The 15030-nt window shown below is 37.3% G+C and overlaps 1 long non-coding RNA gene and 1 other non-coding gene across 2 annotated transcripts in view; both read left to right on the top strand.

Annotated features, from left to right (window-relative positions):
* The window catches only part of LOC144237810 (uncharacterized), a 60806-nt gene extending 46246 nt beyond the window's left edge, over positions 1-14560 (top strand). Inside the window, exons 2-4 of the long non-coding RNA XR_013336941.1 lie at positions 10561-10623; positions 10814-10943; positions 13741-14560. This is a non-coding gene — a long non-coding RNA (uncharacterized LOC144237810). The remainder of the gene's footprint in view (positions 1-10560; positions 10624-10813; positions 10944-13740) is intronic.
* LOC144237857 (U4 spliceosomal RNA) lies at positions 3446-3591 on the top strand. Its single transcript, XR_013336951.1, has one exon. It is a non-coding gene; the product is annotated as a U4 spliceosomal RNA (small nuclear RNA).
* Positions 14561-15030: the final 470 nt, after the last annotated feature.

The raw sequence follows: 15030 nt of genomic DNA, 5'->3' as shown, positions 1-15030 counted from the left end.
GGCTGAATAATATTCCATTGTATACATGCCACGTCTATACATGCCATTCATCTATTGATGGAAACTTAGGCTATTTTCATAATTTGGCTATTACAGATAATGTTGCCATAAACATAGGAGTGCATATATCCATTTGAATTAGTGTTTTTGTAGTTTTGGGGGTAAATACCCAGTAGTGTGATTACTGGATCATTGGTATTTCCATTTTTAACTTTTTGAGAAATCTCTTCCCATTATGTAGGAATTTTTATTTTACTTTTTTAAAAAAGTTTCTCTTTATTGATATTTCCATTTTGCTTACACATTATTTTCTTGACTTTCTTTACATCTTCCATTAGTTCTCTGAACAATTTTTAGGTAGTTGTTTTAAAGTGTTTGTCTAATAGATCTGCCATTAGATCTTTTTCAGAGATAGTTTTCTCTAGTTTATTTTTGCCCTTTGAATGGGACATACCTTCCTGTATCTTTGTATGTCTTGTGATTTTTTTATTTTTTTTGGTTAAAAACTGAACACTTTAATTGTATGATAACTCTGAAAATAGGATTCTTCTCCTTCCTCAGGTTTTGCTCTTTTTTAAAAAATNCACGTGCCCCTATGCATCAGCACTCCTGTATCCCTTGGGTAAATTCCTAGCAGTGCTACTGCCAGGTCCTAGGGGAGTTCTATTGTTAATTTTTTGAGGAACCTCCATACTGTTTTCCTGAGGGGGTGCACTAGTTTACATTCCCACCAACAGTGTAGGAGGGTTCCCGTTTCTTCACATCCTTGCCAGCATCTAGAGTCCTCTAATTTGTTCATTTTAGCCACTCTGACTGGTGTGAGGTGGTATCTCAGTGTGGTTTTGATTTGTATTTCCCTGATAATGAGGGATGCCGAGCATCGTTTCATGTGTCTGTTGGCCATCTGGATGTCCTCTTTGGAGAAGTGTCTGTTCATGTCTTCTGCCCATTTCTTCACTGGATTATTTGTTTTTCGGGTGTGGAGTTTGATGAGTTCCTTATAGATTTTGGATACTAAAAATGTATCTGATATGTCATTTGCCCTTATCTGATATGTCATTTGCAACTATCTTTTCCCATTCCATCAGTTGTCTTTATCTGATAGGTCATTTGCAACTATCTTTTCCCATTCCATCGGTTGCCTATTAGTTTTATGGATTGTTTCCTTTGCCATGCAACCACAGCAATTTCTTACTTGACACATCACCCAAGGCAAGGGAATCAAGAGCAAAAATGAACTTTTGGGACCTTATCAAGATTAAAAGGTTTTGCTCTTTTTGTATTATTTTCCTGTTTTGCTTTTGATTGTTGTGGGCTGTCTTCATACCAAGTATAGGCCTAATATGTACACTTAGTCTCCTCAGTTCTTTTCAGAAACTGTACATTTCCCTGGCAGGTGTGGAGACTTTTTAATTCTTCCTGCATATGTGGTTGCTTTTTAATGTCCCAGTCTTCAATATCTTGCTCCCCAAAGGAGAACAAAGGAAAAAGGGAGGGAGGGGAAAGCTTCTAGCCTTTTAAATACTACAGGAATCATTTCAGCCCAAGGGGAAAGGCTTGCCACAATTGAGGGAAGTACAACAACTATGCTGCTACCTTTTGTCTACACTTCTGTGATCAGAAGCATCAGTTATTAGAGAACAGATTCCAAATGTTTGGTCCTGGTTCCCATGCTTGCCTGCTCCTAGAACTTTCTATAGGGCTGTGGGAGTGTGGGATGAGTAGCTGCTACTGTGCCAAGAGATAAAATTGACTGAAATGAACCACAATTTACTGCCAAAGCCTTACCCTGGAAGTTGTAAACCTTCAGTAGACTCCCGAGTTCCAAAAATGTTACATCAGACAGAGTCTGTCAATGCAGTTGTCTAGGTAAGGAGACTGATTCCTGGTGCTTCCTACTCTGCCATCTTCCCCAAATCCTCTATCCTCCTAAGGATTACTAAAATTTATAATTCACAAAAAGAGATGTTTGGAATGTCTGTAAAGTTTGGGAGGACTATCTTTATGAGTACATCATATATGTTGGTTTGAGTTCGTAATGGCTTTCTATTGTTTTACTTACATTCATTTAATAAATATTTATCAACATATATGGAGAATATATGTATTTTTGGATATTTTGATATATTTTTGATACATTTTGGTAACTTTTGATATATTTATCAACATATATGGATAATACAAATACCATTATATTTTTTCTTTGTTAGATTTTTTTTCTTGTATCATCATCTTGATTATTCTCAAATTCTTTCACTGGAAATTAGGATTGGACAGAGTCAACCATGGAAAATGATTAAGAAGTGTCAATATATCTCATAAGTCAATAGCTAAATTGGTTTGAGCAGGTTTTATGGTGGTTTAGGGTAGAAAGATGGTATAGAGATTTAAGCTGCTATTTGATTCACTTACCACTTGAGAGAAGGTGATGGGCCAGGGCTGCGGCCAATAGGGCTGAGAGATGGAGTGGAAACTGCCAACTCAATTCTATAGTGAGTCTGAAATCAGAGATGTAAATAAGGCTGAAAACAGTTGTGTAGGAGTTCTGAGATTCAGGGGGTCATTAGGCAAGATCTGGGGACAGCCATAGCTGAAAAGAGCTGGGGCTGCTAGGACAGCCAGTGTTTGAAATAAGAATCATGACTTCTGTGGTTTTATATCTGCTGTGTAGCAGTCAGAAGCTTTGATTAGGAGGGAGGTGCTGTGAGTATATTAAGAGTAGAATCAGACAGCATCACCCAGTTAGTTAATCTCCTTCAAAATTATCTGAGCTATTACCTTTTCTTGCTATGTCTATACGTTTGTTCAATTGTACTTAGATTGCAATCAGGTTAGAAAAGTCAGGTAGATCTCTAACTGTATTCTTTACCAACCTTACCACCTGACATTTGGTTTGTTGCTGATTTTCTGTTTTTCTGGACTGCTGAACTACTTCCCCTAGGTAAATAGAAATCCCAAGGTATCCCCGTAGAAGACCTTGGATATCAGTTGGTCAACTTCCAGAAGAAACAAGCCTCAAGAAAGACCACTCTCTTCATCTTGGATGTCCATATGTAACTATAGTTAGCCTATAAAGCCAGGGAGTTTGTTAGTGTTCTCCTGGAAACACAGCTGCGGTCCTTGTACCCTTGATTCTGAACATTGTGCTGAGAGCGAGGCCACCTGTCCCTATATCTGTATTTTTTTTCTCAAAGAGCTGAGTGATTGCCTGGAACAGCTGTGGGTATTTGTGTTTTATTTTTATAAGCCCTAAGCAACTGAGTGAAAAGCAAAGCCAATTATGTCATTGAGTCTTTTAATATGTATGAACAGGATAGCAGAAAACTGAGTTAGCCATAGCAAATATAGGTTTATATGGAAGAAGAAACACTGAATTTTGGTGGGGAATCAGTGAACAAAGAGGCTTTTTGGAGGGAAAGGCTATTTTTATTTTATGTTCATTTAGAGCTTTGTGCAGTGGCAGTATCGTGGCCAATGAGGTTTATCTGTGGCACAATTATTGCTAATTGAAACATTTAGATAAACTGTCTTTACACAAAGTTTCTTGAAGTCCTTCAAACACTGACCTTATCAATGCAAGATAGCAGAGGAAGTGTGGTGGAGGACATGCTACGTAGAAGTCTAGCAAAGAGAGTTAGATTTTTATGAGCAGTAACCCCTACAGATTTGTTTGTTCTCTGGGCTGTTTAAAATAACTTTCCCATGTTTCTTTGAAGCCTATGGAGTTTAAATGTTACTGTAAAGTTCAGCATCCACTCTGAAAACTTACTTGTGGCATCATAGCATTAAGTCAAGAATTTAGATCGCTGGAGCCAAATTTCTGGCATTCATATCAAATGCCAGAGGGCCTTTGGCCACTGGCTATCATCAGTCTTCAGGTCAGTGTAAGTGAGAAGGCAGTTTTATTTAGTATTGTAGAGCATCTTACTTGGAATTAAAAGCATCTTACTTGGATCCTTGGATCTACCACCACATTTTTAGTGCTAGTGGTGGTGGTGAGTGGTGACATTTTGGGAAGTTAAATAAATAGAATTTCTAATCTTAATATGAAGACTCATAGATTCCTTCTACCCAACAAAAGTGTCACAAAATTTGGGGCATTTTGCTCTCTTTTCCTTTTCCTTCTTATTTTAAGATGAACCCAGTTTCTCTCCCCAGTTTGTTATATTTTTCTTGTTTATTATGAAAATGATAGTTAATTCTTATTTAAGCTTTGGAAAATACAGAAAAACTAAGAATAAGAAAAATCCTATTCTAAAAGGCAAATGTTGTTAGTATCTCTTTTATTTTTGTCCTGTGTGTGTGTGTATTTTCATAATTGATACCATATTATATGTACAATTTTGTATTCTTAAAAAAATTAAGACTCTCCTAAGCTTTCTCCAATGTTATTAAAAATTATGTAAAAAATTTTACCACATCCTCTTTCTACTTTCCATTCTCTTCTTTAAAAAGTATTGTTGGGGGCACTTAGATGGCTTAGTTGGTTAAGTGTCTGACTCTTGATTTCAGCGCGGGTCATGATCTCAAGGTTGTGAGACAAAACCCTATATCAGGCTCCATGCTGAGTGTGAAGCCTGCTTAAGAGTCTCTCTCTTCCTCTCTCTGCCCCTCCCCTTCATGTGCTCACTTGTTCTCACTCTCTCAAAATAAATTAAAAAAAGAAAAGAATTCATACAAAAAAGTATTTGTTGTCCCACTTTTTTCTTTATTTTAATTTTAATTTTTTTTTTCAAAATGCCACTAATGAACTGTTTGCTTTTGGACAACACAGCATAATAAGGACTGACTTTTCCCTACAGTCTATAAGGAGATGGCTGTGTCAGTCCAAGCAGGCAGGCACAATACCTGAAGAAGAGTGAGCCTTTCAGAAGTAAAGCTCTAAACAGCTGATGAGCATCCCCTTTGAGTTTCATCTGAGGAATTAACATCATCTGTCTGCGAGGAAATGACTCAATTTTTGGGAAAAAAATACTGCCTAGAAGGACTAGAAAGAAAATCATTGGGGTTTATGTAGGGCTTGGAGGAGTTTATATTTCCCATCAGTCAGAGTGGATAGACCTCCCAGCTTATGGATGTCAGTACTGTACTCAGAAGGATAATGCTGTTTAGCAGTGGGACAAAATTTGCCCCAGATTAAAAGTGTTCTGGTCTTACATGAAAAAGCGTAAAAGCAAGCCTCAACAGGATCAAACTGTTTCCAAGTAACTATTCCAAGAACAAAGCTCAAGAATATTGGTAGAAATATGGGGAAAAAGTCTAGCACCCAACAGTGTAAAATTAGCAATGCAAGTTCCAATAAAAAGCTACTAGGTATTTGAAGAAGTATGAATATATGAACTATAATGGGGAAAAACCTATCAATAGAAATAGATTACGCAAATTATGGGAATTAGTAGATAAGAACATTAAAACAGATATTGTAATTTTATTTCATATGTTCAAAAAATTAGATTAAAATATGAGGACATTAGGGAGACACTTGAAAGATATTTTTAAAAACTCAGAACAAACTTTTAAAAATTGAGAATACAATGTGTGAAATAAAAAAATATACTGGATGGAGTTAACAGAAGATTAATCACCTCAGAAGGAAAGATTAGTGAACTCAAAAGACATAGCAATAAATACCACTTAAAATAAAATACAGGAAAAAAGAAGACTGAAGAAAACTGAACACAACTTTAGTAAACTTGTGACATGGTCAGCCGAATACACATATAATGGAAGATCCCAAAGTAGTTAAGTGGGGAGAGAAAAAAATATTCAAAGAAATAATGGCTGAAAAATTTCCAAATTTGGTGAAAACTCTAAACCCACAGATCTGAGAATCTCCAGAAACTCCAGACATAAGAAACATGAAAAATATATACTAAGTTACATCATAAACAAATTACTTAAAACCAGCGATAAAGAGAAAAATCATAGAAAGAAGACAAGTGAAAAAAAATGATAAGAATAACCATAAACTTACACATGGGAAACAACACAATTAAAGGAGACTTAACTAAATGGAGACCTAGCTATGTTCATGAATTAAAAGATTAGGTATTGTTAAGATGTAAATTCTCCCCAAATTAGAATCCAGTATGTGTTTTATTTTTTAGCAATTGACAATCTGATTTTCAAATGTATATGGAAATACAAAGAAGCCTGGAATAACTAAACAACTTTGAAAAAGAAGAAAGTTTGGGGCTTCTAATACTAGATTTTAGGACTTATAAAGATACTGTAATCAAGGCAGTATTGTATCAACATAACATTGGAAAAATAGTAAAGATCCATGGATAAAAGTGACTTTGTGGGAACTTTGAGTACTAGGTGGGAGGTGGTGAAATTCTAGTGCAATCCAAGACCAAGGAGAGTTGTTTTGAGAAGACAAGTTCTCAGTAAAGTGGCAGACTCAATGTGGTCCTAGCTACAGAAATAAAAACTATATTAATTAAAACTGTATGGTACTGGCATAGACATATAGTACAGTGGAACAAAATGCAGAGCCCAGAAATAAACTCACTAATCTACAGTCAGCTAATATTTTATAATGGAGCCAAGAAACCTCAATGGGGAAAGGACAGCCTCTTAAATAAGCAGTGCTGGAAAAACTAGATATTCACATGCAAAAGAATGAATTTGACTCCTGTCTTATACCACTCACAAAAATTAACTTGAAATGGATTAAAGACTTAAGCAGTATCTGAAACTATAACAATTCTTGAAAAAAAAAAAAACAGAAAAACTCCTTGACATTGGTCTTGGCAACTAGTTTGCAGATATGACACTGAAAGTACAAGCAACAAAAGCAAATGAACAAGTGGGACTATATGAAACTAAAAAACTGGTACAGCAAAAGAATGAAATGAATGAATGAAATGAAAAGGTTGCCTATAGAAGGGAGAAAATACTTGCAAACCATCTATCTGATAAGGTGTTAAAAACAAAAGTATATGAGACTCATACAAATCAATAGCAAAAAACAAGTAATTCAATAAAAAATGAGTACTACAGGAACTGAATAGACATTTTTCCAAATACAAAAGGCCACTGGCTCATCAGAGAAATGCAGAGCAATACCATAATAAGATATCACCTCCCACCTATTAGAATGGCTATTCTCAAAAAGCCTCCAACCCCCCCCCAAAAAAAAAACCCAAAAACAAAAAATCCCAAACAAACCAAGAGATAAGTGTTGATGAGGTTGTGGAGAAATTGGAAAACTTGTATATTGTTGGTGGAAATATAAACTGATACAGCCACAATGGGAAACTGTGGAGTTTCCTGAAAAATTAAAATTGGATTTACTACATGATTCAGCAATCCCACTTCTAGCTATCTATCTGATTGAAATGAAATCATTACCTTGAAGAGATATCTGCACCCTCATGTTCACTGCAGCATTATTTGCAATAGCCAAGACATAGAATCAACCTAAGCATCCATTGATGTACAAATGGATAAAGAAAATGTGGCACATATATACATAGAATATTATTCAACCATAACAGAGAAGGAAATCCTGCCATTCACAACAACATGGATGGACCTTGAGGACATTATGCTAAGTGAAATAAGTCAGAGAAATACAAATATTGCATGATTTCACTTATATGTGGAATCTAAAAATGCCAAATTCATAGACACAGAGAGTAAGATGGTGGTTGCAAGGGAGGTGGGGGTGGGAAAAATTGGGAGATGCTGGTCAAGATGTACAAACTTCCAGTTAGAAGATGAATAAGTTTTGAGGATCTAGTATTCAGCCTGGTGGATATAATTAGCAATACTGTATCATATACTTGAAAGTTGCTAAGACTGTATACCTTAAATGTTCTCACCACACACACAAAATTGTATGTATGTATGTGAAGTGATGGAAGTATTAACTAACCTTATTGTGGTAACCATTTTGCAATATACATATGTATACCAAACCATCACTTTGTACACCTTGAACTTTACAAATTTTATATGTCAAGTATATCTTAATAAAATTGGATAAATAAGTAAATGGGAAGACTTCTTTAGTCTTCCTTAGAGCAGAAAACCAATTAGTAAATGTAGAAGAATACATGGTATTAGAAAATCTTCATTTGGCAAAAATCAGAGTAATAACAATAATTGTCATCAAAGCTAGTGAGTGAAAGTGAGGTGAAGAATGAGATTTTTCATAGTGAAATTATCTTTCTACAAAATATTATTGTTACAAAAAGGAGAAAGACATCTTTACATTTTTGGGGACCTGACAAATACAGTCTTAACTATGTGAAGTTAACATCACTCGCAACAGGACTTTGTAGACATAGGATAGACCACCTACCCAAAGTTGTTCAGATTTCGAGACTGATGAACACACACAGACACACACACTCACACTCACACCCCAGGATGGAGAATAGTGCAGGACCCCATGCAGATCTGAAAATGGCTTGGGAGGGCAAGGAAGGTGACTGTTTTTGGCTTTTATTTTGTTTAAAGGATGGGGTTTTTAGGCATGAACCAGGGATTGTGTGGTTTGAATTTCTCACCTACACCAAAAGAGGGAGCATCTGAGCTTTCTTATTAGCGTGCCCAGCGTGGGGCAGAAGGAGAGGGATAGAACTTGAAAACCATCAGCTGTCAAAATGAAATCACATTTTTTATTATAGGGTCCAATTGATGCCATGTTCCACCCAGTAGGTACAATGAGAAGAATACAACATCTGTGACAGTCTAGCAAAAATACGTTACCTGAATCTGATCCTAGAAACATCAGATAAATCTGTGTAGGAAAGAGTTCACATAGGAGGCTTTGGAAAAGGTTTTTTCTTAGAAAGCCCTGCTTGTGAGATTGGCCCCCATTGGTCTCTGGGAACCTGGAGTTCCCACACCTCAGGAGTGTTCCCACCACACTAACTGACAAGAGTAGCTCATTCACTTGCCTAAATTGTTTGCATGAAGAATGTGGTTTATGCTAAGAGCCTCTTTCGTTCTGGGAGCCTGGAAATTTGCTAGGCAGGGGTGCCTAATGTGACAAGCTCCCAGTAAAAATTTTGGGCACTGAGCCCCTAATAAGCTACCTGGTAAGCAACATTCACATATATTATCACCAGTCACTGCTGGGGGAGTTAAGTGTGTCCTGTGTACCTTCACTGGGAGAGGATTCTTGGAGTTTGCCCACACTTTTGTCTGGACCTTGCCCATTGTGCATTTTCCCTTCACAGGTTTTGCTTTGTATCCTTTGGCTGTAATAGATCATAGTTGTAAGGAAGAAGATATGCTGAGCTTTGTCATTTCTCCTAGCAAATCATTAAAACGGGGTGATCTTGAGGGACCCTGACACACCCACATTGAAAGACATGCTATAAAATGATTGCCCTATAATCTTTCTTTTGATTGTCCTATAATCTTAAGAAATGTCAGAGTGATAGAAGTCAAGAAAGGCATACAAATTGGGAACAATATGAGATCCTGGACTGGATCCTTCAGTAAAAAGGGTTATTTCTGGGATAATTAGCCAAATTCAAAATGGGTCTCTGGGTGATGGGTAGATAGGAGCTCCTTGTGCCAACTTTACAATGTATTTGCTAAGTTTAGAAGTACTTTGAAATAAAATATTTTTCAAAATTCTGAAAGCATATTTTTACTGGTTGCATAATATTTTATTTAATGCCACTACCACAGTGTCCTTGGAATGACTCTCAACCCTGGATGCATGTTGCAGAATTTTAAAAAATATGCCTGCCCAGCTTCTACCCCTAGATATTTTGAATCAGTAGTTCTGATATGTGGCCTAAGCATCACTATTGAAAAAATAGTTCCTCAAGGCATTCCCATGTACAGTCACAGTTGGCAATCACTAGGCTAAGAAAACTATGGTAGTAACCAGTCCCTTAATATTGACTACTTAGGTGGTTTCTATCCATAATATTTCAGTAACAATGTTGTACATAAAGCTTTCCCCTTATACCATGTTTTTCACAGTGATCCCAGAAGTCAAAGGGTATGAATATTTTTAAGGCTTCTTTTGATATTTTCCCAAATTGTTTTTGAAAAATAAGTATCCCAGTGTCTATTTTACCACATGTACATGCAGTGTTTTAAACATCTTTGTTAATATAATACACAGACATGTTATCTTGTTTTAATTTTTATTTATTTGATTTCTTTAGAGGCTGAAGTATTTACAGTTGTTCTTGCGCCTAGTGTTTCCTCTTTTGGAAATAATCTTCAGAGTTTTGTTTTGTTTTTTAATCTACTGGGGCAATAGACTTCCTCTGATAGTTTTATATAAGTGCTTTATCATAGCCATTGCAGTATTTCCCCAGTTTGCCAGCTTGCCTTTTAATTTTGGGCATTTTACTCTTTGAGAAAGAACATTTTCTTGGGAATGAGAAAATATGCTGCAGCAGCAAGAAGAATTGCCAAATTCAAGCCTTGTTCTATATCTGGAAGGAGTTCCTAAGACAGAGGAGGAAGGAAATACTGCAAGTTTTGGCTAAAGGGCTCTGTGTTTTGGGTTTTTGAGGTATTTTGGGGTAAGGAACATGTATTAAGCCCTATATGGTATATTTTGATTTTTAATCATAGGTGCCCTAGTTTGAGGACTACATCAGAGTAAATGACACACACTCCTCGGCCATAGAGTATTTGGTAAGTTGGATACTAAATTAATTGTAGCACAGCTTTGAAAATAACAACTTGTTCAAAAAAGGAGTTCACGTAAGAAGTGCCATGTGGGTTTGCAAAAACAGATAGGAATAAGCATATTGTACTGTTTATTATTGAGAAAAATATTCTGGGCTAACCCCAGCCATAATCACTGCAGCATTCAATGTTTCAGGACAAGAACTCATCACAAAATGATGTTATTTCTGAAAATGCTATAAAAACACATCAAAAGAAGAGAAGTGGATTGCACACAGAAACGAGAAATCTAGGATAGTCTGCAAAAACCTATTCACCCCATCCAGGTTAGTGGATTGCATCAGCCACGCGGGGGAGCTCACAGCTCACTTCCCTCAGCCCTTACTCCACCCCCAAAGAAGTTAACAGAAGACATTGCATTGTCCAAGTCCAAGAACACCATTTAGGACACTATGCTAAGGCCTAGAAGTTTCTCTGTGCTGAAGGAAAAGTTACATGCAGTTCCTGGTGGCAGAATTTCTTTTTGGCTCCTCAATTCATAGGGTTTTCTCTCTTTGATTGGCTTTTTGGGAAGATGAGTTTCCCCTTACAGCGGTGGTGTAAAGAGGGCCCTGCTTAGGTGGAGATGCCTGCTGCCCTTCGAAGGTCTTGGGTGCAATGGATGGTTTCTGGAAACTAGGAACAAGTTTTCTTTCCTTCCTTGCTTTAATTGTGGTTTGATTGGAATTGTCTTTCTCCATCAGAGCCAAACAATGAGAATGACTACAGGCCAAGCAACATCCTCTGGGTAATGAGACAGAACTGATTGCAGTAGGTTAGGAATTCACTTCAAGGGCAAACAAGGGCTCTTCTCACAACAGAGCTTCTTTGTAGAAAATCTTGGACTGATGGTGTCGGCATTTGTGGACAAGAGAGTTTATTCACAGTTCAAATGTTTTGTTTTCCTTCTTACCTCCTTATTCTAAAATTGGTCTGAGATAAATCTTGATAACGGCATGGAACTTGGAGCGCTAGAAACATCTGATAAACCAGAGTTATGAAATTCATCACTAAACAGATGAAGAGCAGTGGAAGGCCTTCTCTCTCTTATCTCCTTCCTCCCACCCTCCTTCTCTACCTCCCTCTCTCCCTGTCCTTCCTTTCCTCCTTCCCTGCCTTCCTTCCTCTCCTTCCTTCCTCCCCTCCCTTCTTCCTTTCCCATCCTTCCCATCCATCCCATCTCCCTTCCTCCTTCCCTTCCCTCTCTTCTTCTTTTCTTTTTTTCTTCTTTCTTTCCTTCCTCCCTCTGTTCTTCCCTCTCGTTCATTCATCTTTTTTCTTTTGGAGATGGTTCCATCTAAGATATATGAATAATTGCCTTTCTTGTTTAAAATTAATTTTTTAACTATATAAGTGATTCCTGAATGCTAGATTCTCCTTCCAAAAAACCCAGAAACCTACAGCTAAGGCTGCTGAGGAGTCCCATTGCAACACTACCGCGGTACCCCAGGGCTGTATCCCAGACACAGTTGCAGAGTAACTAAAGGAGGGCTGGCACCAGATTGCCTGGGCTCAAATTTAACTCTATCCATTAACTGACTGTGCAGCTGTAGGCAAGTTACTTAACCTGTCTGTGCTCAAGTTTCCTTATGTGGAAAATAAAAATGTTATTAATCCATTGGGTACTTTTAAGGATAAATGTGATAATATATGCAAAACACTTAAATGGCATATAAACTTAAAAAGCGCTTAATAAGTGTTAGCTGCTATCATGCCATTTCCAACTTGAGACGTATATACTTCTCATTTCCCAGTGGTAACCACTATTGCGAGCTTTCAGAATATCGTTTTAATATCCTTTGTGTGTGTTTGTGTGACAAAATGATATATTATACATATATTTTGCAGCTTGCCTTTTTCTCTTTCTTTTTTAAAATGTTTTTTAATTCATTTTTGAGAGAGCGAGAGAGACAGTGTGAGAAGGGGAGGGTCAGAGAGAGAGGGAGACACAGAATCCAAAACAGCCTCCAGGCTCTGAGCTGGCTGTGAGCATAGAACCTGACGCAGGGCTCGAACCCACGAACCATGAGATCATGACCTGAGCCGAAGTCGGACGCTTAACCGACTGAGACACCCAGGCACCCCGTAGCTTGCCTTTTTCGATTAGCCAATGATGTTTTGTGATTTATCAATGTTGACACAAATAGATCTAGTGTATTCTTTTTTTAAAAATTTATTTTCATTTTAAGTTTTTATTTTAATTTCAACTAGTTAACATACAGTGTTATATTAGATCTGGTATATTCCTTTTGAGTGCTATACAATGTACAATTGTGTATCTACAATTTCTTTAGCTATTTTCTTATTGATCGATGGTTAAAATGTTACTTATTTTTATCTATGACAAATAGTGCCGCACAGAACCTTCACATAAGTGTCTGTGCCATATTGTGCATATGTGTTAGTTTCTCCCAGCTAGAAATCTATATGTGGAACTGCTAGGGTGTAGGATGGAATTAATTTATACTCCCTCTAGCAGTATCTGAGAGTACTCCCTTCCTTAAAACCTTGCAAAAGCTCATTAATAAAATTAAACATTGTTGTCAATGTTTCTAATGGAAAGAAATAATACTTAGTTAAATAGTTAATTTTATTAATGACATATTATTGTTTTAATTTGTATTTCCATGCTTTCCAGTGAGGCTGAACCTGTTTCATACGTGTACTGGCTATTTCTGTTTTCTCTTCCGTAAATCTTCTGTTCATACTCTTTATTTGGATTACTATCACGTTGTTAGTCTTTTTCTTTTTCTTTTTCTTATTACTCTGTAAAATAATCTTTTGTTAAGTATGAAGCAAATACTTTCTCTTAATCAGTTTTGCTTATTTTTTAGTTTTGTTCATGGAGTCTTAGATCATTCAGACCTAAATTTGAATGTAACCAGGTTGATCAGTCTTCTTTCATGTGTTTATCGTTTTACTTTTAGCATCTTATTTAAGAAAGCCTCTTTGCCACAAGTTTGTATGGATATCTATATCTATATCTATATCTATATCTATAGAACCATATCCATATATCTGTATCTATAGCCATATATATATTTCTCTCCTCCCCACCCCTTGCACTGGACCCTTTCTCTACAGGACTGTGTCATCTTCTTGGTCTACGGTGCCAGAACACTTTGGTTCTACGTAACTTGTTTGCTCAGAGGCACAGGAAACACTACAGACCAGGAGGGAGAAGGACTCAAAATCCAATTTGGGATCAGTAAAGGATTGCCTGGGCTTTGGAAGTACAGCAAGTCTGGAATGTGGAAAGGAACAGCACTAGCTTTAAAAATACATTTTTGTCTTGAGAGCGAGTGGAAAGAGAACAAAGATGCCATCAGTGGGACGAGTGTGAGCCCATGTGTTGTAGAGGAGGAATGGGGCCTCCTGGGAACACTGCAATTTGGAAAGAAGCATCTGACTCTACCTGAAGAGATACAAATTCCTTGGGAGAAATGGAAATGGAACACAAGAGTAAGAAAGTAGGTTGCACCACCTCAGAACATGAGATAGAGAGAGCAGTATTGCTGTTGGCCTGAAGAAGGTTGGAAAACACAGAAGATACAGTGCTGTTTTCTGCACCACTCACAGCTTGAGAAACGTCACCCATGGTAACTCCAGCTCAGAGATTCACTAATGGAAGATTCTCCAGCTGGTACAAATGTGGAAAGCAGGAGGGAAATCTAACCCAGGATGAAGGGTTGTTAAGACTGAAAAACTCCAGGGGCGCCTGGGTGGCTCAGTCGGTTAAGTGTCAACTTCGGATCAGGTCATGATCTCGCGGTTCATGGGTTTGAGCCCCATTTTGAGCTCTGTGCTGAGAACTCAGAGCCTGGAGCCTGCTTCGGATTCTATGTCTCCTTCTCTCTCTGTCCCTCCCCTGCTCATGCTCTGTCTCTCTGTCCCTCAAAAATAAATAAACGTTTTAAAAAAAGACTGAAAAACTCCAAAGTTTAAACCAGTTACATCTCCAGCATAGATGACATCACAGCTTCAAGCAACCAACCAAACAAACATATGACATCTGATGGGGAAAAAATAGAGATGAGCAAGAACTGAGACTATGGGAAATAAAGACCAGGAACAGTGGGTGCTTGGAGATGTCTCTTGTAAATGGGCAGCACTGTTATGAGAGAGTAGAATCTTTGCTCTTAGATGGGGATTAGTCTCAGTGTTTGAACACAAGAATATGGGAACATATGTGAAAACAAATTAAGAGATTTCTAATATGCAGAATGAACACTAATAATAAGAGAAGGAACTTAGAAAGCTCTGGGAATTGGGGAGACTCTGCAAATTTCTGAATCATTCAAGAGGGACAGTCTCTAGGCATGGTGGATTTTTCAAAAAAATTTTTGGAATTTAGTATTACTATTAATCTCTTGA

Source organism: Crocuta crocuta, unplaced genomic scaffold (assembly GCF_008692635.1).
Source record: "Crocuta crocuta isolate KB4526 unplaced genomic scaffold, BGI_CrCroc_1.0 scaffold160, whole genome shotgun sequence".
NCBI lineage: Eukaryota > Metazoa > Chordata > Mammalia > Carnivora > Hyaenidae > Crocuta > Crocuta crocuta.
This window is presented reverse-complemented; position numbering and strand designations above follow the sequence as displayed.